Source organism: Lepisosteus platostomus, chromosome 17, assembly GCF_059453375.1.
Source record: "Lepisosteus platostomus isolate fLepPlt1 chromosome 17, fLepPlt1.hap1, whole genome shotgun sequence".
NCBI classification, from domain to species: domain Eukaryota; kingdom Metazoa; phylum Chordata; class Actinopteri; order Semionotiformes; family Lepisosteidae; genus Lepisosteus; species Lepisosteus platostomus.
The window spans coordinates 14,355,931-14,382,176 of record NC_142627.1 but is presented as its reverse complement, the minus strand read 5'-3'; the positions used below and the strand labels follow the sequence as shown (position 1 = coordinate 14,382,176).

The window sequence follows — 26,246 nt, the reverse complement described above, 5'->3', positions numbered from 1 at the left end:
GTATCACAGCAAAGAACATACAAAAGCAATTATTTTACATAAATAATGAAAATTCACTGATTTTTTAACTATGAGTTTGCATGGCTTTGCAGCATCAGCATTGGATGTCACACTCCCGCAATTAAAGCATTGCATCTTGGTGATGGTGCAAAAGGTCCTTCCACCTTTTGTCCTTTTTTTGTCTCTAAGGCAAGGGTGTGTAGGCCTAGAGGGCCAGTGTGTCCACAGGTTTTCACTGGGCTTAACTGGACCACTTCAACAGCTTCTCCCAGCTCTCTTCAGATGCTGCAGCTTTGAAGAGAATGCATGCAGACATGGGCCCTCCAGGACAAGAATTTCCCAGCCCTACTCTAAAGCCTAATCAAATAAACATCTAATAACAAAGTGCTTCTTTAAACATTGTGTATCTTGGACTCCAGCTGGTGTTTAGATACTTTTCAGTTTGGGTTGTTTTGCACTACCACATTTGCTGAATGGCTTGGGTATTTGATACCTCCACCAGATATTTAGAAAAGACCCGTGTGTGTCATTACCGAGGTGCCATGAGGGCTCTGATTTTTCTTTTGCAGAACATTTTTACATTCGCAGGGAAACCTTGCCTCTAGCAAACTGCACATTGCCCCATTTAGACGCTTAGAGTTCAGGACAGAACAAACATCGCTTTTAAATAACAATGAAAAAGCAACCAGGAAAGAAATACTCTGTTGCGATGAAGACATGTTACTTAAAAGTGCTAAACTTTCTATTCCCTCACCAGAAAAATTTACTAATTACCTAATAAGTGTGAGATGGCAGACAAGAAGAGAGAGCCATTAGGATACCAAACATCTATAAAATAAAGGCAAAGTTCAAATTATTCAATACCTCTTGAGGAGAAAGCTGTTTTAGTCAAATGTTCACTGAGATGTCACCATTTAATAAAATGACAAAAACAATCTATCACATATGCATGAACACAGAACAATATGAAGAGGTTAACAGAAATTGATGACATCCATGCTTTAATTTTACACCGAATCGGAGTCTTTAGTGATTGAAATAGACAAAGATGTATAGGGTTATCTTGTTGAAGAGGCTGTGCTAATTACTGGCACTTGTCGTTTCTCCATAGCTTTATCTAAGTCACGGAGGCTAACTAGCTATCTTCCCCCAATGCGCATTGTTTGTTCAGCATGCTCACTGCTGAGGAAGCTATTTTTGCTGCAGAGCCTCATTATTAATGGGTTCATAAATAAACAGGTTCTAATATTTTTCTCTGTTACTGTTTATGATGGGGACACTTGGTTTACAAAGAATTATCCTTGTCTTTAATAAATAAGACAGTCACTTATAATTGAAGGCTATTAGGGCCAGTGGTACCCAAGGGGAGAGATTACACAAGGATAGAGGAAGCTGCTTGTCAATTACATTACACACCTGTGACTTTATCAATATTCCAAAAACGAACTATGACTGAGCTACAGTATCTGTTCTCATTTACTAATTTGGTGAATTACATTTATTCCATCAGTGCAGATGACACTGTAAAAGCTTCATTGTCTAATAAGCCACATTCATCAGACTTTTTGTTTGTTCCTCGTTCCAGTACAGTCTATTTCTTATTCTATCGAGAAACTCTGTCCCAATTATAAAAATGTACCAGAGAAAAGGAAAAGCACAATAAACTTTATACTCTTATAAAAGAAGTAGCACCCACTAAGCCTTGTAGCCCATGTGAGACAATGAACAAAGTCTTTTAGCTTTAATGAGGCAAATTAATCACCAAAAAGGAGCATGGAAACTTACTTCTGTCAGTTACAGACATTGCAATATTCTTTGCTCTGCATGAGGCTTTCCCTCAAAATTCTATGTTCGGCTTGTCCTCTGTGGGTGCAGGAGTCTCATTTGACCTCAGAAGCTGTGGTCCTTATTTGTATCCACATGCTCCTGTCTCTTTGGGGTGTTCTGAATGGCTGAGGTAATCAAATTCACCACCTTGGCTATTTTTCAAGCAGACATTCTGTATTCCACTCCAAAACTACCACATTTGCTTTCTTTCTCATTTGTATATTTGAAACTGCTTTTGTTAGAGACCAATGTGTACATACTTAGTTGTGAATACGTATCTGGAATACATATACTGTATATATAAATCTATGCACAATTCAGCATGCAGCTTTCAGATTGGATGAATTGTATAGATCAGAAAATAACATACAACACTTATTTAATAATAGCAATAAAGAATATATTTGATTAGAATGGTACAACCTACAGTATGTGAATTTTCCATTTAAGAATATCAAACCTCCAATGCAGCAGAATAATGTGCCAGTGGAGTCTGTTAACTTGCAGGATGAGCCTGAAAAGCATGCCTTTTATCTTTAACAGATCTTCATAACCCTCCCCATCCACAGTCTTTCATTCCTTTATTAAACACATTCGATTAATTTGCAAAACCATCGTGATATCCTTTTAAACTCCTTAAAACTTTTTTTGCTATCCAATTCAGGTTTTTTTAGTGATGTAATTAAGGCTCGGTAAACTCCAAAGTAACAGAAAGATGCAATTGCAACCACCTTCTAAGGTAAAGTAAAAAAATGCGGACCTCAAAAAAGGAGCTCGTCCTCTTTCTGCTTAATGTGAGGAAAGGATTCTGGCAGAACAAATGGAGTGGAATCAAGCAATTAATGATAAATGATTCTTTTCACTACCGCCCTTTAGTCTGTTATGTAATGAAATCTCCTTGCTCCTCCCAAAATAGTTATTGCAGACTAATCTTTCTCAGAGTCAGATAAACTTAATTTATCAATTTTTATAACACAATAGTTAGCAATCAACAGAGGCTTTGTTTTCTCTCCATTTATAATGAGCTACCAGAGCAATTTTATAGTGTGTCTGATATGTCCTGACCAGAAGGTATTCAATCCATTCTGTAGCAATGCCATGAGTCAGTTTATTGCATTACTATTGAACCACATGTCCCCTGAAAGCTGCCTATTATAGAGTCAATACCTCGTGTTTACAGGCACAGAACTCATTACAAAAATACAGGGACTTTTTAAAAGCAGGATTTTTTTCCTTCCTGATGCTTAATTAAGATACAGCACATGTCGGATTGAAATTAAATATTCTGCTATAGTTTGGAGACTAGTGTGCTTTATTATAGTCTCTAACAAAAAGGTAAATTATTAACATCAGTTCTGCAAAGAGTTTTAGATCACATTTCTTAGTAATTACCCAATAAAGTGAAGAAATCAGTACCTGGTCTTTTGTGAAATATCCTGTATGATCTGTTCATGATTTTTATAACACCAAAAAGTCTATGTACATTGCTTTTATAAATAATTCTTAGCATTTATTTTGCTTTCATGGCCTTACTCTGCATGGTGATCGTTTTCATAAGCCAGGCCCCAGATCTTCCGCACTAATAAGACCTAATAAGGGTGAAACAACTGTTTATAGTTTGCTTAACTTGACTAAATGTACAGAATGAGAATAAGACTTAAGTGATTTTAGAGGATTTGACTTCTAATGTAAAATAGTCACAGCAATTTCATTTGCATATTTCCCATAATTGATAGCAAAACATATCTGCATTTCCTGTCACCCATTAAAAGTCTCTGTTTTCTTGGACACCTTAACATGCTTTTCTGCAGATGAATATTAGACACCAGAGCCATTGCCAGCACCAGTTTCTCCTAAATTAAAAACAAGTCTGAATTCTGAATGACCAATCACCATTTATTGTTTTACATCTGCATGACATTTTACTGTGTTGCCCATTACTAAAAAAGAGCTTTTTCTATTCCTGCTACTTCGCCTTCACCAAAACAAATTCCAAGTTCACTTTGACACTTTGAAACAGGACAGGGGTTTCAAAATTGCCCTTTGCCTGAAATAAATTAAAATAAATGAGGACATTTAGCATCATATGTTTGCTAAATTTAAGTAGCTTACTTTTGCTTAATTACCGTACAGAAGAAGAAAAGAGAAGCATTGTGGCACAGTGCTTATCTTTGCTGCCTTGCGACGCTGGAGCCCTGGGATTTCCTGCATGGAGTTTGTATCCCTATGTCTGTGTGGATTTCCAGCAGGTGCTCTGCATTCCTCCCACAGTCCAAAGGCATATTAGTAGGTTAACTGGCTTCAGGGGAAATGAGCCTGTTGTGAATGTGTATGTGTTTGTGTTTGTGTGTTCTCTGCGATGGACTGCCATCCTGTCTAGGGTATATCTTACCTTGCACCCTCTGCTTGCTAGGATAGGCTCTGGCTCCCCTGCAACCCTATATTGGATAAAACAGTTAGAACATGGATGGATGGAAAAAGAATCACAAAAAACTATTTATAAAGTATTTTTTATTGTACAATTCAGTAGTTATTCCTTTTTTGCAGCTTGTGTTTTTGTTACTAATTTGGGCCTTTTTTTAGATTTTTAATTATCAATATGTTTAAAGTCTGAATGGCACTCTTAAACAAACACAGTGATCAGCTGATCAGTTGGTCTGATTGGCCAGCTGATCAGTTTTACCACTTTACTGCACATGATCTTTATATCATGCTAATATTCATTCAGCAAAAACAGGATAATCTACATATTAACACCTTTCAGGGTAGGTGAAGTTTTAAAATTCTGATGCCTGCACTGGGCAAATGTTCAATATGACAATGTGCAAAACTGTTGTATGCCCACAAGGGCTGCCAGTTATGGACTGAAGGTCTGCAGCAGTGCCCTAGTGCCTTAAAAGAGTGGAATGAATGTTGGAGCATTGTTGTACAGTTAAGTGACAGAAAACAATTTGTCATAATTAGTTTTGTGTCAATTACCTTACCATGTTAACATAAGAAAACATTTAATGGCAAGGATTGACACCATTTATTGAATACCATGTATTTAGTGAGAAAATAAACTGTTCCAAGTTGTATATATACATCTTCTATACTATATATATACAAAGTATATATATATAAATTAGAATACTTTCTTATAGTACTTATTATAGACACAAGAAAAAAACAGTTTATGTGATTCAATAAATGCATTAAATAAATGCATTTAAAGTTTTCACCATTATTGTTACAGTGCTGTTAAAATTAAAACATTACATAGTACATCTACAACAGAGATGAAAGTAAAAAATAGACATTTTAAATAAAGTAAAATGCTTATTGTCGCTGCCTATTCTTCTCTCCCTGAACCACCTTTAAAAATGCATTTCAAAGCCACTGACACTGAGTTCAAGTGCATAGCTTTTCTTGGGAGACTTTTTCAGTAGCATCAGAAATAAATTAAAGAATCTTATTAAATAACTGGAGATGTCTTTTAAAACTTGAAAACACTTTTGTACTGTATTTACTGTATCTAGACAAAGAATAGGTAGGATGTTTGCATGTTTTATGTGTCTGTAGGTGCCTTGTAGTAATCCTGAAGTTAATTTAACTTACTCTACAGATTTGCTGCTTACCATCTTTCTTTGAAATGCAAAATTAGACTGAATGTAGTGAACTAAATGTTTCACCCCATTTTATTGCAGAGATGTTACACAGGTGAATGAAAATCAAAGCACCATAGACATTCATGCTTTTTCAGACCTGGCTTTCTATTGGTAATCGTAAGAGCTGCAGTGTTCAGTAGTGGTTGGTGAGTCCAGAATTCAGGCCAGTATTTTGGGGAGTATTTGTATCCTAGGTGGGATGATTCGTCCCTCAGATTGCTCCAGTAAATGCCCTGATATGTACTGGCTTTCCAAATCTCTTGGAACCTCAGAGAGAATTTGTTCTCAATTGATTTTCCTCTTCTGCTACAAATTCACTTCTACAATTTTACATCAGCCATTCTGTGCAATACTCATGTTACTGTACTACCATACTATAATTTGAACAATTCACAAAAAATACAACAAAGATACAAATATCATTGCAAAAATAAATAGTTTATTGTTTCTGGACAAACTCGATCAATAAATTTTCAAAGCTGTAGACAGACAGTCTTAAAGTTTGCAGTGTTACTAGCGATTCAAGGAAAACTCACATCGATAGGGGAACACTCAGGCAGATATTTAGTTCTAAAGACATTAAAAGACAGCTCTGGAAAAAAATAATACATGGAAAACCTCCTCCTTCTTCACTACCCAGAAAAAGACTCATCTACACTTCCACTTCTCCCTCACTCACTACTATTGAGGCTATTAGGGGACTAAAAAATCAAACAACATTGTTAGATAATGTATCATACTGTCACCCCTTAAGCAATTCTCTCTAAATTGCTGACCTAATGACCGCTGAATATTATGATTGGTGTAGCAGGTAGATTATGTTAAGCGCAGGTGAAGCTACAATGGTTACCTGTGAATTATGATATAAGACTATTATGATGATGGTAGAGCCGCTACGTTTCAGAAAAAGGAGTGGGGGGTAGTGTATCTGTCAGTCAGCCAGGAATCCGTGTGCTCTGCTCCATACAGTTACCTTTTCATTCCATAATTCAAATACCAAGTGACTAATATCTTTTACTTGTTTTTGCTTAGATTTTTATCTTAAAAAATGTTGTACTAAGGTATCACTAACTAGCAAAATTTGGGCCACCAGGTATGAATAATAATAATGAAAGTAAGACATGTACCATTTGGTATGTTAGTGCTCAGGTATAAATTACCACAGGTTAATGGCTTCACTGTGGTCAGTGATATAATGTTACTGTTGGACCAAAACACATATAGTATTTGGTTATCATAAAGTAAGGATTACTGTTACAGCTGGGAGTGGTGTTTAGGTCATATTTCAGTATTTGTAAGCTAATAATTTGACTACTTCGGCAACATTCTTGGTTACGGTTAGTGTTCCTCTTAAATGTATGCTCCCACTAATGTCACAATTACCTTTTTACTAGGATTAGTAATATACTTTGATGAGGAGCAATTGTATCTTTGCATTTTTCAGAAGCCTGGCTTTAGAACAGATTTTTACTACACCCTACCATAAACAGAATCTGAATTACCTCAGAACGTCTTAATTAAGAAATTTAAGGCAAATTTAAAGTGCAATTCAAAGTCTGTATTCTTAAACAATCTGACCCAGATTCTAACCCAAGTTTCAGCACTATCTCAATACTACATTTAAATTCACTGAAAACCAGACGATTTAGGAGACAAAATTCTTGTCTGTATCAAATACAATATAATTTAAACATCCTTGCTAAATTTAACAACATACCTCCCTGATTCAGTCAAACTGCAACCCAATAACAGCCTTAAATTTGATCCAAACCTTGAATAGGCTCGAGCATATCCAGCACATTGAGTAGGGATTGGGTTTATCAGTATTGCATAGGGACTGTGTGTATATGTTTCCAGGGATTCTCTCTAAATACTCTTATGGATCCCAATTTTAAATAATTTTAAATGTGCGCATTTGTGCTGGGACAGGATCCCTCGACATTGGTAAAATTTCCTCCTCTGTGGATTGTCCACGTTTTTAAAATTATTTCACAGGTCCTCTTCTTTTTTGTCAATTTGTCTTTTTTCCTGATGAGCATTTCCACATTTTGCTCCTGAAATGTCAAATTTGAAGAAAGCTTAGGCATCAACCTGTTGAACATGGTTGTTGAACATAGTCATGGAGCCATTTTTTGAGGAAGGAAGAACTACATGATCTCACCAACATAGCAGAATTCTTTAAAAAGGTTGAAATTTGCCACTTTCATAGGCATCTCAGGCTGCAACTTCACATCAAACATAAAACTCCGGACCTTTATTGATTAAATCTTATCCCTATGCTGGCCAGTTCCACCATGATTCTAATTAATTATTTCTAGTCTAAAATTGAAAAGTTCAGTTTGAAATATTAATCAAAGTTGAAGATACATTTTATTTAATCAGATTAGCCCATCATTTTTGCTGTAAATCAACCAAAAACCAAATTCAACTGAGCCCTGGGTCCAATCATGATACTTTTATACCCCACTCTTCTTTAGCTGACTCTTGCCCCAATGTGGATTGGTACTGTAGCAAAACTACTTCAAACAGGACAGATTAAGGAAGAATGTCTCCCAGTCTTGCTCCTCACAGAATAACATATCATCATGTCACTAGCAGCTGGGAGAAAATTGGTGTACATGGAACAAAACAATGCAAAGAAGGGGAGCTCATGAAGCTCACTGCTCTAGAACTGTGAGGCAGAAACATGAACAACTACTATATACTACCCTGCCTCTCTGTGCAGATACACCACACTGAAGAGCCCTAAGAAGGACAGCGCAGATGTCTGTGGTTGCCTGTCATGTATAATTTACATGAATCATAGTTCAACAGTCTTTTTAGATTGTTTTGTTGCTTTTATTGTGAAATGGTTATAGCAATTTAATCTGCATAATTCTGGTATTTCATAGTGATTATATGTTGGCATTGATACATGTGCACATAAGGATGTTACAAGTAATAAGTTATTGCAACTGTCTCTGTGTGATATTTTTAACATACAAGGGCATAAAAAGATTTTCCTTTAGTCAGGGACAATGATTAGCACAGAACCTTACTAATTAGTCCATGATATGTTGCCCCTTTGTTCTAGAGTTCACCAAGGCATCAGGCCTAATAGATACAAAAGTAAATATATCAACTAAAATAAATCAGATGCCCTACCCCCAAGGTGGATAGGCTAATATGTGTTAACCTTCATATACAGTATATGCTATTTCAGGGCTCAACAGTTGACTTGATCTTATCAATAGCTAAACTATAAACTAAAGACTTCTCTTGTTTTGCAGAACTTCAAACAGAGCAAGACCTCAAACAGGTAAGCCAGACATCTTGCTAAGAGCAAACAGAAATCACTGCACTAAAGATTAAGGTCAACAAAGCAGTGTCTTTGCAAAGGTGTGTTGATCCCAAAATAACAAGAGGTTTTCAGACCAAACATGCACAACACTGATTATAGTTTTTCATGTGATGAAAATAATTTACACTGCCTATATTTTGCACTGTGCACTTTTTTCATGGATTATAAATGGTGAATCTTTTTTTTTGGTTTGATGTGGCTCTTCCTCTCTATTCCTAATATCCAGTTATTATTTTGAAGTTGGAAATCTTAGCTATGTTTTGTCTTAGAGTCTCATGACTCTCTTTCAAAGGCGACTGAAAGAAGTTTACATAACAAGGCAAGGTGAGTAGGTTCACTAAAAGCAGGCATGGTACTTGGTGAAAGATAGCAGGGATGTTGACTGATTGTGAGTGGATGAGCCAGGGTAGCAATACCGGTCTTGGACATATACTGTAGGAATGTACTCCAATAAAACTGATTGGGTTTAGAAGGCAGGGTAGCATTTGCTGCTCTGATTCATTCAATGAATTATATCGTATGGCATTTCAATGTCATTCATTGTGACAATTTCAATTGTCACAGGTGTGTTTGTCTTTGGTATTTACAAAGGAAAGAGTGATCACACTTACTCTCTACTTAATAAAGGAATTTCTGGACAGTTCTGTCAGTCACTCAACTATTATGTCAGTAGGACCAGCGTTGTTCCACACAAAGAATATTCATAGAAAACTATTGCAAAGGTATTTGTCACCTAAGTGATTCTGACAATGGAGATTTTGAACAGCAGTTTGATTGGAAGGTCAGATCCTAACCTCACCCACTTCCACTTTCCTAAATGTACATATTTCTCCTCCTGAACTTCTTCGACCACATCTCTGTCACACACCCCTCCAGCAGCTTACGAACTCATTCCTCGATGAGGGAGAGGTGGTATTGTCAGCCCCATCCTTACAATTCTCTTGATGTTCTGTCTGTCTGCCTCTGTCTGAGGTGTACACCAAATAAACCCCTAACATATTTTGTCTCTATATTTCCCTGTATTCGGATCTGATCGAAAGGCCGAAACTATGTACTGTATGTCAAACAAAAGCAAAAAATGTTTCTCACTATTACGAATCTAAACCTCTACTTTCAAGTTGCATCATGTAATTGAAAGACAATTCTAGCTTGCATCCAGTGGCATGAGGGAGAGTCAATATGTCCTATTAAACAGCTGAGAAAAATCTTGAAAAATTATTTTAAAAGCTCTCACAGGGAGATGAAAAAGCTTTTGAGGAATTGAGGAAGGATGTTGTTTTGAGTTCTTCTCTTTTTGATGGGTTTTCTATCTATGAAAACTAAGTGCTATAACATTCTCCTGCCTTGTGTTCCATTCACAAAACTAAATAATATGTGATCAGCAGATGCTGGAAGAATGTGATTGCTGTCTTCATCATTCATAAAGCTCCCAAACTACCTTTTATAATTGATGACAAAGGTTTAATCACATATTTATCACATTTCTGTTATTTAAAAAAAAAGAAAATTACTTGTATTTAATTCATAAACATACCATAGCTCACTAAAGGGAAAGGACAGCACTTTGATACAACTAATGAAGAAACAATATGTAAATGTATATTCTGTTGTCTTTATTTCATGGAAATGTAATTCAATCTGGTATCTGAATTTCAGCTTATGAGCCAATCAAAAAATACACTGAAAGAAAAGAATGAAAAAGACACTGTATGATCTATGCTTTTGGATTTTTGTGAGCAATTCATTATCTGAAAATTGGGTCATTATAAAGTGGAGAAAGGATGGAGAATTTTTGAACATCCTCTGTTTTTTCCCCCTTTTTTCTGTTACTGTTTACTTTTTAATTAATTTTGTTGGTGTATTTTAAATGTGTCAGAATAAATACATTTTTATTGATGTAATATTATCCACAATTTGTTATTAATGCTGTGAAGAATTCAAGCAATGTTTGCAAATAATATTCTTAAATTGAATCATTGTTGCATGAATATATGCAAAATATTCATTTCTAGCACTGTGAGGGTTGAGTGCTTTTAAATTGGAGAAATCACTCATGACTTCACCTTTTCATGCAAGATAAAGTTGTGTGCGGTAACATTACAATGTCACAAGAGAAGAGAATGGAAAATAACACTCTATTTCTGTTACTTTAATCACTTTGGTGTTTGTGTGCTTGTCATGTCTTGGAGATTTGTTTTCTAGTTGCTGGTATTTTAATCCTGTTTCTGAAGGCCTTATCACTATTTTACAATTCAAAAATGAACACTAAAATACACATAAATGTGCCAACAAATATATTGCAAATATTAAATCACCAATGCAGGGTAGGGCATCCTTTAGTCAAAACATTCTGCAGTACATACACTACAGTATTTGTTGTTTGGTTTAGATTCCAGCCTTATTACAACTATTAATGTGTGTGCTTTTTTCTATGTTAAAATGCACAGCAAAGTCATTATCTGATTATAAACCTAGTACAGGATGCCTCGGTCTTGAAGATAAAAATATCACTCCCCCTTTTGCTAATTTACACAGCCTTCAGGTAAACGGAAATACACAAAAGAAAAAATCTATCTAATAATATGATTTTATTTTAAGTACTTTTTAAGGAACTCTAAGGTTATCCTTTTTATCCTTTTCTATCAAGAAAATACCCCTTATGAAGACAAAATGCCCCTGAAGTGCACTTTATTGTTACAGCTACAATAAACAGTCGGGTGTGCTTTGTTTTTGTCATTATTACCAATGATAAATAGTGTGAACCAAAAGTAGATAAGATGCACTATATCAGGTTGCTGAGACTTGTCACAGACAGCCCAATCCATAGCTGGTTGCAGACTTCAGGAAAGGGGAATCCTGTTCTGTTGCTTTGGGATAGCTTACAGATCAACATTTATATTATATGAAAAATTTCTGGCTGAGGGTTTTATCGGCAGATGCTAAAAGAGACTTCTAGACAGCCCTGATGTTGTGACGTTATCTAACAAATTAAACAACCTATTAGGTTTTATTTTTTTATTTTATATTATACAACTTACTCTAGAATCCCACTGTAAATGAAGCATTTGTAAGGGAAATAAATGGTGTCTTGAAAGAATCATTTTAACAGGAGTATGTTTTTGTGCCATTAATCAAAAAAACAAGCAATGTAATTTGCATGTTTAGAAGTTCCCCTTTTTATTGCTAAGAAGTTTTCTTTTTCTTTACTATATCTGAAGAAAACTAATATCCAAAGCAAATATTTTTTATGCATGCATCCAGATTAACAAGTAACCACTGTGCCATTTTTTGCATAATAGGTGGTAGAATCAGATTGTTGGGATATGAATTTCAATATAATATCCAAAATATTTTATGTTAATACAATAAAAATGTAAAGTTGAAATTATCAGCTTATTTTTATGTAAAGGTATTCTGAAGAGTACTGTATTACAAAATCACATGGCAATATCACAGTATCGGGATTGGCTGTTGCTAAGATACAGTGAAATGGAATGGACCATTGCCAATGATGAATTAACTGATGAACGTGGGTGACAGTAATCTTTGTCACTGGATGCAGTAGCTGTCTAAGCCCTGTCATTTTATGCATCTCATGCAAAACAGATGTATCCAGATACTAAAAAAAGTAAAATTCAGTAGAAAAAAACTAATTCTAGGAAGGACTGAAATACTATCATAAAAGATTTTATTACACTGTATATATTTGCCTTAACAGGTATGAGGAAGGTTCATCTGTAATTACAGAAACATACCCTAAATATTATCAAAAGTTGTGAAAAATACTCTCATGCAAGTCAATGTTCATCTTTAAAAGAAAAAAAACAGTAACTCAAGTCGTAGGGCATTTTTAGCTGTTTTTCCATCCCTTGTTTCCAACAAGAACTAAGAAAGTTTTTACATTTGTTTGTTCTTACATTTTTTTAAATCTGTCTGAAATATGTTAAATACATATTTATATTGTAACATTTTGGCTGAAGGTTGTGCAGATACTATACCATGTCGTAATGTATGTCATTCTAATTAGATATAAATTAAATTTTAAACAGAATGGTGTATTTCTGATTTCAGGTATAAAATTGTATTCTTAACATTGGCATGTCTTCCTAATCCACTGTACTTTGCCACTAGATACGGTACCTGTTTTTAAACTCAAGCACAGTACTGTAAAGTTAGCATTTAGTCATATTCTTGTTCTCTTATCTGGTCAGTTTCATGAACAAACCTAATGAAATATTTCAGTTGTATGCCTAAGTAAATGGTCCAAGAGTTCTTCAAAATGCTTATTATAACTTATAATGATTAAAGATACAGCATACTGTATACTGACATGTACACAATTGATATACTCAATTAAAAACACAAAGTTAGAGCGAGTGTAGAGCCTGCAGTTTTCACATCTTATGTAGTTCATCTTAATCACTCTGTACTCTTAATGCCAGGAAAACAATTACAATTTTCTCTGATCAGATTATTTTCTTTTAAAATCTGTTGTTTTTGAGATGCAGTCAAAACTGGAATATTTTTCATCTTTAAATTTCCTCTCAAAACATATAATTGAAAAAACGTGTTCTGTAGAATGCAATGCACGCTAATATCTCTGGAAACCATTTAGTCTTATTTCTGCAATCTGGTTTTCAAACAAAATTGCAACCATTCTTATTGAAAATGTATCTTTTTAATAAAAATATGAGAAGGAATTACTAATAGCTGGATGAAAACATGCAATGTTATCAGTTCAGAAATATTTATATTTCTTTGATGCTTTTTTGAAGGGACTTAAGAAGAACCATTGAAGTTAGACACTGCCTAATTAAACATTTATTTATATAATCATAACATAGAATAATAGTTATTAACTATACTTGTTTTCCATTGTCTTTTTTTTACTTGAGTCTCTGAGAAAACAGAACTGTCTCTATTTAGGCTTGTCTAATAAAGATGTAACATCTTCTGCGCGGTTATAACATTCTTAAATATACTGTATGCTTTTTTTTCTCTTCAGTATACTTCTTGGTCATTTAAGAACGCCACCCTTCCAGATTTCTGCCAGAATGCAGTATCTCTTTTCCTTTAAAACTTTTTTTCTGGCTTATTGTTTTTTAAAGCATTAAAGAAGTTATATATATATGAAATTATTTATTTTCAATTGTATTTGTTATTTTTTATCTGTCCTGTGTCTACTTTATCTCATGACATATAAATATATAAATGTACTGTATATAATTCATCTCCATACATATTATACACACATGCTTGCTGTTTTAATATGGGCCTGTGACTGTGTGAGTTGCAAAGCCAAAACAGAGAATGTATTTAGAGATAACATTGAAGCAATGCTGTATGAGGCAATGGGAGAAAAAAATCTCTTCACAGATAGATGCAAAATATTTTCCATTCTCTTCCGTTTGAATGAAGCAGCTAACAGTTCATCTTTATATATTAAAAAGAAAAAAAAATTCAGCTTGATTCCTTAGAGCCCCTGAGCCTGCAGTCTCGGATTCTTGATTTACATTCATTGTAAAGATTTATGAGATACTTCCCGAGAATAAGTTGAAGCTGCAAGATTTTGGGTGGAATTATTCAAAACAGCGATTATTTTTGGAAGTGATTATGCATGCACACCTGATCAGGGTGTCACCTGTGCCTTCTAGTCCGGCATGATAAAACACGGTAATTTTCTACATTTCACCTTGCTTGCACAAAGGAAATTCTCATAAGCACAGATAAGGCTCTACCTGTGTCAGTTATTAAAAAGTGTAAGGGTGGGTGAAAAAAATTATTCTGGAAACTTGGCAGACTTATGTTCAGGGGAATTGGGCTAAACTACATTAAATTTTAACAAACAGAATCCAGTCTTGCTCATAGCCTTGAAAACCTGCTCTGCCAGAAGTCTCTGTTCCACTGTCCAGTGTTACAATTGTAACATTAAAGCAATTACTTAAGGTGTTCATTTTGTTTAATATTTTCACAGGAGGGTCTGTCCTTCACACACAATTTTACTGAAATATTATAAGAATACAAATCTCAAGCAATTTTATGGTGTGAAATGTAACCATCTTCCATCTCAATATGGTGCTCTTTCTTGTATGCTAAATCACTGCACAAACACAGTAAAACAGAGGAAAAATACATTAGAGAAATATAAAGACGAAGGCATGTAAATAAATCAGAGAAACAAAACTTTTATTAATTACTTTTAAAAATCTAACATTCAGTTGCACTCTAGTAACAGAAATAAGACAATTTCTCATAATTCCAGATCAATCATGTTCTAATATAAAAGTAACTGTCAATTTACTTAAGCAATTTAAGTCAGAACTGTTATATATATATACTGTACTGTTTGCTCCTATATGAAAATCCGTCAGCAAAAGCTGAGGATACAGGATGCTTTGAAAATTCTTTCCAGACGATAATTAACGTATAGTTGTTTGCTGAACAACTAAAACCCTGTTGTAATATTGATCGGATAGCACTGGATCTGCAAATGATTTAGTGAGAACTAAAATAGGCTTTTGCAATATCTTTTAGTCCTGTGCACCTGTGGTGTGGACTCAAGGGAAAGCCCCCAGTCAGAGCAACTGCAGGCTCAATTACAGCAGATTTTTCATCATCTCAGTAAATAAGCAACTTCAGAGAACTGTACATGCAGCATTATGAGCAAAACAGAGAATGGGCCTTATGAGGGTGATCGTTTGCAAGTGCAAAACATTAAAAATATATACTTTCAGTGTTTGTCTCCCACAAGTAAACATCTCTACTTAAAACTTTTGACTTTAACACTGTGTAATTTCTTTCATATTGTCCTCAAATACAATGGTGAAAACTGGTGTGAAAACTGAGTTTATGTACAAGCTATTAGTGATCTGCAGCTATAAAGGCTACTAAAATGATTACATTGCAATACAGGTACAGTATTTAGTTTTTAAGATACCTTTACCCTTTCCTCTGCTGCATAGAGTATATGTACAGTATATGCAATATATAAATGTATGCTCTGCAATACTAATAAATTGCAGCTAAACACTGAAATCAGTTATTCCTACATAAGGTAAATTTAATGTTTCCACTTGCAACCTCAAACGTTCTTACCCTCTCTTTTAATAGTGCTCATGTGATTAATTATTATATTTGATCACAGAAACAATGGAAGTCAAACTAAATCAGAATTTACAGTAAACAAAGTGCAGTAGAAAGAGAAATCATAAAATATAAATGCACTTGAACATATATGTACAGTAGTGCTGAAGAAGTGGAGCAAACTGAAGTCTGCTGTGTTTTTATTTATCCTCAGGGTAAGGATGGCACATTTGATCACATTCCTCAGCAAGAATGCCTGAAGGATTCCCTGGAGGGAGCACTCAATTAGGAGAGTTCAAGTTTAGAACTTATTTATTTATTACTTCAGCTATGAATTGTGTTCTTCTTAAGATGCAGTAATGCTGAGCAACTGGCTTAAATATTCCTTTTTTGAGAAGTAAGAGAAATCTTCAATATAACCTGAATAGAACATATTTATTTATACAATTCTGTCTTGGTTGTGCTTGTTTTGTTTTGTTTTTCAGGAAAGTGTAATACGTTTAAAAATTAAAAAATAATAATTAATTTTGTTCAAAAGTCTTAAACAGACTTTTGATTTTAGACAGCTCTACTAATCATAGTATATCCTAATAACCCTGTTGTACCAATATCTGTGGCAAGCTTTGTTATTTATAGATAGAGAGGTTTAGAAAAAAATAAACAACCAAGTGCAATATTCCAAATTCTGATGTCATATCTCCAGTAATCTAATAATAGACAGCGAAATATTGCAAGTGTTAATAAATTTGATTTTGGAGCTGGTTTGGTCATTTCTAGCAGTTTTTCCTAATCATTACAGTGTTTTGTCCAGCAAAGGATATATCTTCTTGCAGCATTATTTTACGAAAATAATGAACATTTTTGAGAAACAGATGTTTCATGGTTTTGAAAGCTAGTAGAGTGTATAGGTCAGTTCATTAACACACTCAGCCATGCACACACACTTTCAGACAAAATGCACTCCTTTTTTATTACTGTGGGGAATTCCTTGCACTTGAAAGGCAGTGCATTGACAGCCCAGGTGACAGTACCCCTGCTGCATTGGTTTTGTCCTCAGACCAGGTGCAGCTTTGGCTACTGCAAAATGGACTTGTCCAGACTTCTCACGGTCCAGGATGACATTAATCACTCAGTGTTGTTGCCTGACACTGCGGGCTTTGTCCATCTCTGGCTGCTTTCCTTAAGTCTTTGCATTACCTTATAGTCTCTCAATAGACAAGCCCAAAGCCTTCTCACAAGCTGCTGGGTTTCAGGAAAAAATAAAGAGAGTGCTCGGATGTCATTTTGCTATAATTGGTGGCAGTTTAAGGTGTAAACACTGCATAGGGCACTCTATAATTGCCCCTGTTTGTGAGAGCTGTGAGAGAGTTCAATAGAGTAGAGATACGAAGGGCATCTACGTGATAAAGTGTTAGACCTTGTGTGCAGTGGTTAAATTAGAACCACCGATATGCGAGAACCCGGCAGGCAACTTTAAATGGCTACTGGGTAGACACAGCGACAGCGGTAACTCACAATTTACCAGAAGTTTTGAGCCTAGGCTGATAAATGACAAGTAAAGAGCTAGAACTATGCAGACATATTGAACGTGTCTAACACAAAAGAAAATATATTATCCTTCATGTTAACAAAAGATCCTTCCTTCGCCATCTCATGACAATGGCCCTGCAAATGAACATCATCTGAATAAAAGCCTAACCACATTTTCACTCTCATTAACCACAGCAGGGTATTGCACAATTTGCCTGGCTTCTGCCTAGACCACTGTGCGCCATTTTACTAGATGCCGTTTGATGCCTTTTATGGCAGGTGATATATGGAGTGGGAGTTTCAGGAGTCATAAACAGAAGCCACTGTGTATCACAATGTGGTTTAAGATGTAATGATGGTGCTATAAAACGAGATGACAATACTGTGTGAGGCTGAAGGATCTAAACCAACAGACGATTTTTGGAACAAAAAAGAAGAAAAATTATTTTCTTAATCTCTCATTAGAGTTGTGCTTCTTCTAGCAGACAAAATTCTAAACCTTGGCGCAGGCAGTGATAGAAGGATTTATACATACTGTGAAGCTTGTATGTACTGTACTGTTCCATGTGTGGGCTGGAAACAGATATGAGGAAATGCTGTAAGTGGTCAAAGCAGATGGAGAGGGAGTGCTCAAGGTAGTTTATAGACCATTGTTTTGTCAATTTGCTGAGCGCACTAAGGATACACTTCATAGGTTTGTAACTTCATGCTTGCTTGCCAGGCATGAACAGCAACACAACCATTAATTGTAATATTTGTATCATGAGCCCATATTGCAATAATTTGAAAATATGCACATTTGAATTTAACACTGCTTACTTTTTTGCTTTTAAGGACAAAATAAATGACCCGATTAGTATAATATACCTTCAGAGGTGGTACTACAGTACATACAGTACCTGTTCAGTAAAGTATCTGTATTTTTTAAAAAAGTTTAAGGCATGCAGATGGTTGTGTATGAATGGTTGTTACATGAACAATATTAAATGAGTACTGCAAAGGAACAAGTAATAGGTTTATTCCATGCTGAAAAAAAGAAGAAAGTAAACACGTTTCGGCCTACGCATCCTGACGCAGCTACCCACCTAAAATGAGTACTAATTGCTTTGTATATACTAGCTTACAGTCATGCATACATATTGTTTACATTTACTGATTCTGTAAGATCTCTCAGGACCTCTTCAAGAACATTCTAGGGATAGAAATCCAATAATTTCTTGGCAAACGTAGAAACATCTTTTTCTTCATTAGCAGACCAAGAAGTTCAAAACATACCTTGTTGCTTCTTACAGTATCACAGCTTGACTCCTCCTAAGCATGTGTGGACAGTGATGTTTAAAGTTTACTAGAGGCACTATTTTACTGTGAGCAATCAGTCCCCCTGAGCCCTACATTGGTGACAATCTTGATTATGCAACACCCATCTAACTGCCCCCAGTAGCTTCCATGTAAATGCTATCAGAGCCCGATTGAATCTGAATTTACGCAATAAGACAAGCAAATGGACCCTGAATTCTTAGTATCTGTGTCTGTTTCACAATAAATATCTGAGTCAGAAATGAGCTATAATTTTTGACTCGTTAATATTCTTAAATATCTTCCCATGATTAGCTGTGAACACTCACAATCATATATAATTGTTCTATACACAACATTCATGGTGCTTTGTCTTTTGAATTTTGGCTTTCAAATATCAATATTTGCATTCCATGTGTTTTTTTTTACATAACAGTTTATTTAAAGTTATTGCTCAGGTACGAGAGACACTTCTATCTGTTGTACAGAAGTGTAGCAAAACAGCATACGCAAACAATTTGTATAGTGACTTTATACTACTAAAACAAAAACGAACAACAGAATGAGAAAATGGCAGTTTGTTGTAAACCCATATTCTAAATAATCCAGAGCTGCTTTATAAGCATTACTAAATATATATTTTATCTGTGTACTCTCTTGTTTCTCTGGAGATGAGAGACATCTTCTTGTTTCTTTGCTGTGTTTTTAACAAGTGATACAAAGCAATCAAGTCATTTTGACTTGCCCAAAAATGTTGATTTTTTTCCTCATTTGTCCTGATGTGGTACAGTATAAGTGAGGAATGTTTGGGGTGCATCTTTATTAAGCTGTCCCTGACATCCTCCAACCTAATCATTCCACATAATAACAACCCTGATACACAGGCCTGAGTCAAAGTCACAAGTCAATAAATCCATTCCTTCCTCCCTTTTTCACTCAGTGTTGGATAGCACAGAACACAGAGTCACAAAGTCCTGCAGTCTATCACATCAAGGTCGTCTGGTGTCTAAAGTAAAAACTCTTTCAGAAAACAAACTAAAACTACTTTCGGAGACTGAAAAGATGTTGTCATTCAGCTTTATCATGGAAGTCCAGCCAAAACATTTCCTTTAAAATGAATGAATAAAATGTTTGTATATGCATGTTCATTAAAAACTATTTGTAATCTTATTCAGAAATTTTTCAGATATTTTTCTTTGGGGTTGCCAACTCTAGATCATGATCAATACTGTCTCTGGCAGTAGCATGCTGTGCATCGTGCTAAAAAGTTTTACTGTCCATTCATAATTTATCAAAAATGTTCCACACGCTTTAATATTAAAGTCTTTGTATCATCATCATGTTAAGTATACACATACAGTAAATACTTAAAATTGAATTTAATACAACCAAAATGTCATGATGTGGCAGTTATGGCTGCTGCCTCATAGCACCTCATTCTTGAGTTAGATAAAGGTCTGGTTTGTCTTTTGTGTGGAATTTGTATTTTCACCCAGCACCTACATGGGTTTTGTCTGGGTGCTCCATTGTCTTCTCCCATTGCTGGGTAAGGTGGTGTCTCTAAATTGTCCCTGTGTGTGTTCCCTTCAATGGATTAGTGTCCTATCCAGAGTGAGGTCCTGCTTTGCACTCTTTGTTTCCAGGATAGGGCACTAGAGTGTAGTGACAGTTATCAGGAGTCAGTGCCTTAATGATCATTGATGAATGGTAAATTTCATTCAGCATAATTCAGAGTCCCCCAAACTTTGTCTCACAAGGCACATAATAAATGTACATCTCTAGGTTAATAGCTACATTGCTTGATTAATAGATATTGGCCTAGAAAATTGGAAATCAATGTTATCAGACAAAAATCTTACAGATGCATATGGCTGCTATTGATTAGAACTAAATATTTTATACAGAGACACACACAAGTCATGCATTGTTAATGAGGTTATCTCGACATAAGGTGAGGGGATCAAACAACTTCTACAAGTCTTTTCCTTTTAATTTCAAGCCGAGCCCATGACTTAATATTCTAGAAGTGTCATGGATCCATTCTTCTGTATCGCCAAACCTACCCAAGTCAAATTTGCATTAGGAAATGGGAAAATACTGTACAGTTATTTGTTAATCTGATCTTTGTTTATCCAACATACTTATAATCCACTTTTAATTAAATACCCTCCAAATATCCACAAGCTGTAGTTTGAGTTCACTTATGCAGCCAGAATTAGAATCTTTACTGTAATGTCACATGTTATTTCCCAACTCCAGACTTGGACAAACCCCTTTCACCCCACATGCTTCAGTATGGAAATATTAAAAATGAATTATAGGGAAATACGATGGAAAAGTTGTCTTCCATTTGACTGTAGAATTTTATCTATGGCAGCCTCGTGCACAGTCATTCCCATGTGACTGCAAACTACAGTGATCCCATTGTCAATGAAAATAACTCCATTTCCACACATTTCATATTTATATAATGTTCTTATCAATTTACAGTAATGTCATCTTGTCTGATAATGCAGACTGATATCATATAAGCAATTACCTTCTTGGTATATGTAAAAAATGTGGAGATATACAAGACTACAGCTTTGGAAATCTTCAACCTAGATATTGAAGATTTTATTCATTTTGTCATTATTTACGTATGTGTATATATATACATTATAGAGAGAGATTTGATTGTGTGTAGAAGGAGTTGAGATCACTACTATGAGCCAACATGAACAACCCCCAAAGATCAAAACGACCCCATTAAATGTTACAACACATTATTATTTTATAAACTATTTTTTATTATTGCACATAAATAGCAGACTAGTCTATTATGTAATGATAGGTTATTAAAGAGAAATTTAATCAACACTTTAGCTAAAGAAAAGTGTTATTGGCATAGCACAGAGGTATAGAGAGAATTGGATCTGGACTATATTTCAGCGTCTAAAAATGTTAGTATTTCGTGTTAGGTGCTCTCAAAATAATAAAACATGATAGAAATATTGATTTACCTTTAACAAAGGTTCAGTATGTACAGTAGCAAAGACATTCCTTCCTTCTTGCAACAGATAAAAGCATTAGGTGGAAAAAATATTATAAAGGTATAAAAGCACACTTTTTAAACATGGAAATGGAAATTTGGATTAAGTTATTATGATAAATTACCAGAGATTTTCAGAAGAGGAATCACTTTGTGTTAATAAAGCTGTTTGATTGCCTGGAATAGAATTTATCTTGGCTATTGTGTGCGAACTGAATACTCAAAGTTAGGCTTTAAAAATAAATATTTCAGTGCCTTTGCGTATTTGTTTCTAAACATACTATATATACATACTATATTAGACTTAATGGAACCTGATGATGCATTAGAAGTATGCAGTGCCCAGCACAACTTTAACAGGAAAAGTTCCTTCACAGTTCTATGAGGAAAGTGCAGAGTGACATGAATACACTCTGCCTATTGAGTTCTGGATTAAGAAGTGGAGACACGTCCCAAAAGAAGTATAGTCAGTCCACAAAAATCAGTTTCAGCAAGATACTGTAGCTACAATCGTAATTGTTTGTTAATGCATTTGGTTTTAGAATTATGCAATCCATCTAAATATTGCAGCTAGGTTGAGTTCAATTATTACTGAAAAATATACATTCTAATCTAAAATGTACTGTGTACTGTATTCAATCTGATCTTACTTTGAACAATTATTATTGTCTTCTGCCAAATTGCATTTCTGATAACATTAAAACATTGCTATATACTATTATTTAATTTAGTTATTATTGTCAGTCTCCTGCTTTTATCCTGTAAAATGTGCTTTGGGACTACCAAATATAGCAGAGCAAGAACCAGCATAGATAGTAATAGAAGGAAGGGTGATTTCATAGGAAAAATGATGTTTAATCTCCTCCTAGTGTTTCAAGACAAGCATTGTTTTGTTTTGGTTCTTTTGTTGCCAAGCTAGTGAGGAAATCTTAAACAAGTTTAACAGCTTAGGCACAGACCTTTTGGATGCATTTAGTTTGTGACATCAATCAATGTACTATATATAGTGACACTTTTCAATAATAATACTAGTACTAATTGGATGAGTATAGCCAATTAGTATAACATATACTGTATACACATTCAATACTTTCCACTTAAGTTGGCATCTTTAAGTGTTTCTGGTACACATCTAAAATTAGACATCAAAAACAAAAGGTATGCATTAATATACATTTTATATTAGTAATTATGAAACACTTCAGTGATAATTTATGAGGAATCTCTTGACAAAAAATGTGGAGCTCAAAAGATGCTGAGAATGTGATGCAAATCTGCATATTAATGAAGTCTTACGAATCAGCCTGATTGGTGTTTCAATTAAAATACAGGCACAGTAGTCGTCATTTTGTTGTCTTGTACCATATGGGTGAGTGAAAAAAAACAACATATTTGATCCTCATTCTGCAAATAAGTATACTCTTTTCAAGTCAAAGCATATCTAATAAGAGCTCCAAAATACACTATAATACACTCTCTGTGATAAATACACTAAAACTTAAAACATTACGTCAAGTATGTTTTAGTGTGAAGTAGGTTAAATTTGTGTGTGGGGGCAGTCTGCTGTTAATGAAAACTGCTAAATCTGAAACAGCATAAGAATTGCTTTTAAGTTTAAATATATCAATTTAGTTACTGTGGCATAAATAGCCACACTTAAAAATGGCAGAGAAACTTCAGGTCCAGAATGTTTTTTAAGCGAAACAAAAAGATCAAGGATAGTCCGATTATCTGTGTCTGCCTATTTGTCCTTCATGAAGGAAATCTTTAAGCCATTATGAAAAGCTGCCCTGTCTGTGTTTTTCTTAAGGTCCCGGCTGCAGATGTTCAGAAGGGCTTCTTCCGGTCATGGCCAGCTCAAAAGGTCATTTGAAATCCATGTAATGGGGGGCCTGCTTTTCCTGCCTGACTCTAATGAAACTTTCATGCTGCTTTAATTCTCTGTGCTTGTGTTCTGCATGCCTGACTAGCCGTAACTATGCTGTCCACTCTCTCTTCAATGAACCAGACCTTTTATTGACCAGCTGAATGACATTTTCACCGATATGTACTGTACCTTACCCATGGCCCATTTCTTTTGTTTTATTTGTTCTCTTTTCCAAGTGATTAATTCATTTAAAAATAAACACATTAAATAAAAAATACCCAAGGGCTTTTTTTTTATAATGTCGAAATGGAGTAAGATTGTAAGAACCATTTTTGTCATCAGGTTTAGAGGATTGAAGAACATTGATGTTTTCTTTAAGGGCAAGTGTGTAGGGCAGAAAAAAGTGGTTTATTTGCCTACTAAGGTATTGATTGTCCCAGTGACTCAAACTCAGGAGTAGATGAGTGGTGCAGAGATAAGTACAGTTTATTTACAAATATGTAGAAAGTTAAACACAGCGTGGCTGTGAAATTGTGTCTCACTCCATTTCAATGTGAAGGGACAATAATGACTTATGTTCTTTAGTGTAATCCAATTAACCATTAACTGCTAATGTCCACTACTATAGCCAGAAACTGTTTACAGTGACAATAATCAACAAAGACTAAAATTAAGTGGCTTCAAAACAGCAGGCAGATTATCCTGTACAGATTTAAAGATCAAACAAAATTGGTATTTACTCCATTCTGATTTTCAGATACTGTCTACAGCACATAAACCTTCAGTCATACAATATAGTTATGACTTTCTTTTCATTTCTTTTTCATTTACTCATCTACAGTATACGTTCCCATAATCAGTAGCAACAGCATACACTTAAAACACACCACAAACGAAAAAGATGTTACTTGTGATCAGGCTATTGTATTTTTCTATGTATCTGTTTATCCTGACGTTATATTTCAACAGAAATGTCACCTTGTTTTCTGCCCTCACGTTCACAGGGATTTGTGGCATTCTGTTGTTTTATGTTTTTTGAGCTGATTTTCAACACTCAAATATGTATTGATTAGTAGTAATAGTATTATATTGCAATATTAGCAATAATACTAATACTACTAACAGAATACACAAGAATTGCATTGCATTTGGAAATGTTGTCTTACAATTGCGGTGACTACTTACATGTAAAGCACAAGAACATTTATAGGATTTAATTGCTATTCCCTGAGTTAAGATGAGAATTCTAATACTCTGCTAAAAGTGCACGACATTAAACCTGGGTCATTCAAATCTACATCTCTTTCAACACATCTGATGAACTTCATTACTGGTGGCTCAGGGAAATGACCTGATTTCAATAGTTGTACAATTTAAGGACATTACTTTGTTAATTTGCCCTACATGAGAACTTTCTGTAATGGGGACACTTCACGATATTACTACATTATTTTATTTAATGCCCAAAACAGAATATAATTGAAAAAATCTAGGGCAACTAATCATACACACATTTTATTTATTTATTTAACAATAGGAAAAGTCAGAATTGACCATTGCCATGTTCTGGGACACAAATGGCAAAAAACTGAAAACTACAGTATTTGCTTTCAACAATTGCCCTCAGATATGAAAATCATAATGGCTGAAGCAGCTGCTATGTCTCAGAGCAGAGAGAAAACAGATAACCTAAGGGTCAGATTTACTGGCCTCAAATTAAATTTCTCAAACAATAGAAACCGGAGTTATATGGAATTAAAGTTTCAGGTTTGATTTACGTGGGGTGTAAAATTAGCCAGAAGCCATGTGTTGCCAACATGTGTTAAAATAAATGCTGCTTCATGGTTTTTGCCACAGGTAGATTCTAGCTGTATTCTGTTGAGTTGGCACTATTCAATCTTTTGTGTTCTGAAATTTTACAATGAGAATAACCTTTGTGATCTCCATTTGTTTTCAATAAGAATTTGCTTAATTGTTGACAACTGATTGAGAAAAGAAAGATTAGGTACTAAATTTATAAACAAAATCATTATTGTAAAAATTAAAACTGTTGTATTTTATGTATTATTTGTACTATATGTACTACAAATATTTGTACTATCTGGGTAAAGTTTTAGTAGTGGATACTTACAAACATTATTGCTAACAATGCAATTGAAAGTATTTGAAATGGTCAAATTTAAATTAAAGTAATTACATTTAATCATTATAACTTAATCTTGGTTGGGTGGTGGGGAAAAGAAACAGCTTGCATCTATGATTGATTTCTTATTTCCCTATGCACTGAAGTCCCTTTTTCATTACAAAATCTTAATTCTTATAACCTGAAATATATAAATTTAAACAGCCATCTGTGTTATTATTCTTTATTACTGAGCTAAAGTCTAGCGAGGGCTGTAAAACGCATCACCATTTATTGAAAAAAATGGCTATAAGGCCATATATCCCAAGCAATTGTTTTTGATGAGTGAGAAGTATAGCTGGTCACACAACAATCTAAAGGGAAATGTTTTAAAATCAATTTGTATTACATTGTGTGTTATGTCCCATTAATGACTTACATAAATATTGACTATACATTATAATTTACAAAAACAGAGGATTGGTGCTCACAATTTGTAGTTA

At 34.6% G+C, this 26,246-nt stretch overlaps 1 long non-coding RNA gene across 1 annotated transcript in view; it reads left to right on the top strand.

Annotated features, from left to right (window-relative positions):
* The window catches only part of LOC148646213 (uncharacterized), a 460,577-nt gene that overhangs the window by 366,370 nt on the left and 67,961 nt on the right, over positions 1-26,246 (top strand). The window contains exon 9 of the long non-coding RNA XR_015927991.1: positions 8,744-8,772. This is a non-coding gene — a long non-coding RNA (uncharacterized LOC148646213). The remainder of the gene's footprint in view (positions 1-8,743; positions 8,773-26,246) is intronic.